This window comes from Coenobita brevimanus, chromosome 90 (genome assembly GCF_032717465.1).
Source record: "Coenobita brevimanus isolate Jiangsu-jjx chromosome 90, ASM3271746v2, whole genome shotgun sequence".
In the NCBI taxonomy this organism is placed as follows: Eukaryota; Metazoa; Arthropoda; class Malacostraca; order Decapoda; family Coenobitidae; genus Coenobita; species Coenobita brevimanus.
Window position 1 is genome coordinate 790870 of NC_137043.1, and position 4482 is coordinate 795351.

Below are 4482 nucleotides of genomic sequence, written 5' to 3' on the forward strand. Positions count from 1 at the left end.
CCTGTGACATGGACCCTCCCCCTCTTTTCCCATGCACACACATGGCTGTGTGGCTCTTGTGCTGTGACATTAACATAATTAGGATATCCCATGACACCTGCAACAGATAAGAATGGTAAATATGCCCACATCTACTCACAAATTATCGGCTCACCTGACATGAAATGCTTGCTACAGAGGTGGATGTTGGCAATCGGCTGCCAATTCTCCCTCTTCTCGGCAGCTATCCACGTCTGTCGCCTTTCCTCATTGGCTAGAAACCGGGAGAAGTGTACCCCACTTTCAATTTTCTGCCCTGTCTTACAGCCGAAGGCACAACAGTGGAATACCATTGTGAATTCTGCAGTTCTTTCTCTCTAGAAATCCGACCATTTGCTGTCCAATAAGGCGCCGTAAACAAAAGTCACATGACTCGTGACGTCACGTGGAAGAGATCCATAGCTGTTGTTGTAGACGGCCATCGTTCTTCTCTTAGATCTATCAACAGTGGTGCTCCTCATAGCTCTGTCCTATCACCAACTCTCTTCCTTTTATTCATCAATGACCTTCTGAGCAGTATATCTAACCCTATCCACTCGTACGCTGATGATTCCACCCTTCACCTTTCCATTCACTTCCTGCAATGTCCAACTCAGCAGTTACTTCAACACACAAGGGATGAGGCTGTGGCACACCTAATGTCTGACTTGGCTCATATCTCTGACTGGGGTAAAAATAATCTTGTTGTTTTAATGCATCAAAGACTCAGTTCTTACACCTATCAACCTGACAAAATCTTCTACAGGAGGACTCACTAATGTTTAATAATATCCAGCTCAATCCTGCAACATCCTTGAACACGCTTGGGGTTTCATTCACTCGGGACTTATCTTGGAAAGTTCATATTACATCTCTTGTAAAATCTGCTTCCAAGAGATTAGGTGTGCTAAGCCGACCCCGTACCTTCTTTACCCTTGCACAGTTGTTGACTTTATACACGGGTTTTATTCGCCCCTGTGTGGAGTACAACTCTCATGTGTGGCAAGGCTCCCCACACACAGCTCTTCTCAATAGCGTGGAGTCAAAGGCTTTTCGTCTCATTAACTCCCCTCCTCTTACTGGCTCCCTCCAACCTATGTCTCTTGGTCGAATTGTTGCATCTTTATCTCTTTTCTATTCCTACTTCAATGGTCACTGCACCTCTGAACTGTCTGCCTGCATCCCTCAACCTCTATGACTGGCATGTATCACCCATCTAACAACAAATTCTCATCCTTTTTCTGTCCAGCACTGTAATGCAAGAGTTCACCGTTACTCCCAGTCCTTCATTTATGAACCAGGTCAACTCTGGAACTGTCTCCCTCTGTCTGTACTTCCTGCTTCCTATGATCTCCAGTCTTTCAAACGCAGTGTGTCCAGGCATCTCGAAATGAACGGATCTTGAATTTGGCCCTCCTTTGTGTAGTTTTTGTTTTATTTCTTGGAAGGAATGGTTTGCGGGCTCCTGGCCTTTGGTTCCTTCTTCCTTGCATTAAAAAAAAAAAAAAAAAAACACCTCACCATAGACAACACTCCCCTACCACACACACACACACACACACACACACACACACACACACACACACACACACAAAATCCTTGGTGTAACATTATACATACAATACATCAATGTCATTATAACAACACATAACAAAATTTAAAGATAAATTAAACCAAGACTCAGTGCCTTGAAGTCACTTACCAATACAACATTCGGACACAACAAAGAAACCACCATCACAATATCCATCCATCCATCCATCATCCAATCCTACGTTGCCCCATGAGGAGCGTAGGAACCCGAGGCTAGGCAGTTGGTCCTGACATTTAAGATGAGAGTGACCAACCTCACTCATCCCTGAGTGGCATTACGTGAGCAATAAACCCCAACCACCCCTTGGATATAAACCTTCACCGGCTCAATCCGATTGGAGCATAATAATTATCCACTAAACCACCAGGTGCCAAAATTTGGTTATATGGTTACCACCCAGCATAGTTAATGGTTGCCTGGTGTACAGGAAACCATTTGGCTTGTCACTCAGTGTAGTCACCCACAGGCAGAAGGAAGAGAAAAGAATGAAGGAATGAAAGACAGAAGAGGGAGTGTAAAGTCACCCGTAGGCAGAAGGACGAGGAAAGAATCAAGGAAAGAAAGATAGAAGAAGATGGAAGGAAAGAAGGATGGAGGAGGGGACAGGGCAGACACACGACAGCAGCACTACATCGAGTGAGTGGATGGTGAGCGCCCCCATCACCGTCACAATATACAAACAATATATTCATTCAATGATGAATTATGCAAGCCCTGCCTGGGCTTCTAACCTCACTAAAACACACTACAACACCATACAGACTATACAGAACAAGGCCCTAAAAATAATCACAAGCTGCACAGCTACTACACCAACAGGCCACCTACATCAAGAAACCAAAGTCCTCAAAGTCAAGGATCATCTAGACATGAGAGGCACCCAAATTCTCGCCACAGCCTCCACAAACCCACACCATCCACTACACTACATGGCAGCACATCCACACACACCAAGGAACATCAAAACAACACCCAGCACACGATATCATAGCTACACAAATACTGTTATCTCTCCCCCTCGCCTGCCTCAGACCAGCTTCCAGAAGCATATCCATACTCAAATCACTCGCTGCCCCATTCAGTCACTCAAAGACAACACACAACTGCATGCATGACCTCCTGATATCCACCCTTCTGAATCCTATCTCCCTCGTGAGGACAGGGTCCACCTGGCCAGGCTGAGATATGGGCATCATCCAGTCCTCTTGAGTTATCAGAAGAGGCTGGATGACTCCATCACTGATGCCTGTCCAGGATGCAACACAGCACCCCATACTATTAAGCACATTATGGAAGACTGCATTGCACACAATCACCTGCACTGACAATACAACATACACTCCTTGAGAGCCCTGTGGGAAAGCCTGGTCCCAGCCGTGGCCTTCCGTATAGGGACTCGGGGCTGTTAGGCCAGACTGCATAAGGAACAACTACTACTACTACTACCTCTTCCCTTCCTAAAACCTCCCTGTTGTCATCATTACCATCATTAACTTCAACCTATATTTCCGCCTTAGCATGGGATGAGGTACAATCTAGAGAGCAAGAAACATTGTAAAGACAGTAAAGACAGTAGCTAAATACGCAATGCACAGCTCTAAACAGAAATCCTCATAATATTGCCAGTTTTCACTTTCTGCAACTAAACTCCATAATATATTAATGAACAATGGCCTACTAAAGTTCCAATACTAACACTACAGCTGAGCTGCCAGTTACCCAAATTTTCAGTGCCGGTAAAAAAGTAAACCAGGCCTGACACAGGTGACTGAATTAAGTGAATGGTGCAAGATTCACCATTAATCATCTAATCAGCAGCACAGGGGTCAGGGCTAGAATGATGAATTCTGACATTTATGAGGCGGGTGACCTGCATCACTTGCCATTGATGCATCATGTGAGCACTAACCCCAACCAACTGTTTGATTTAAATCATTATGGGTCCCTAGCAACATTTCCCTATCTATCTATAGCCAGACGCCATAATCCCATCTATAGTCAGACGCCATAATCCCGTAAGGGGTGGCTGTTTGTCTCTGAGTTACGGTAGTTATTTTACGGGGGGAGGGGCACTAACCCTCCACCAACCCACTTGTTGACACTTTGGGAACATGCATAGGTTAGTTATATGGTTACCACCAAGTGTAGTAAATGGTTTCCTGGCTTACAGGAAACCATTAGGCTTGTCACTCAATGTAAAGCCACCTGAAAAGAACAGAAGAGTCATAAAAAATGACAGGAAGGATGGGAGAATTAGGAAGAGAGGAGGGCTGACACAGAAAGAGAACGATAAAGGTGAGGGGACAGAAGAGTAATAAAAAGTGATAGGAAGGATGAAAGAATTGGGAAGAAAGGAGGGCTGACAGAGAAAGAGTATGAAAAAAGTGAAGGAATAAGTAGGTGGTGTTACATCAAGTGGGTGGATGATGGTCGCCACCACATAGCAACATTTATACAGAAAGGAAATTATCAGGGAATCAAGATCGAGCAGCCAATAGGAGAACAAGGCTGATGCACGCAAGAATGTTGGAGCCTTTATCAACAAAGTGATGATGACTCTGCAATGATACATATACTGGTCCCCACTGTTATGAAGCTTTCCTACATACTGTGATGATAAACAGTTAAGATTACACATCAGCCAAACCACAAGCCTAATGTAACCAGATGTCCTTTGAACTGAATAGTCTTTCATTTTTGTTTGCTATTTCCTACTGACTATGTTTACCTATGGACAGAATTTGTCAACTGGAGGGGTTAGACATAACCTTTTCACTAATAAAATATCAAGAAAAAAAAAAAACTGTCTACAGATAGCAATAATAGTCACTGGAAGTTTGCTACTAAGGAAATCAGTGCCGGAGAGGAGT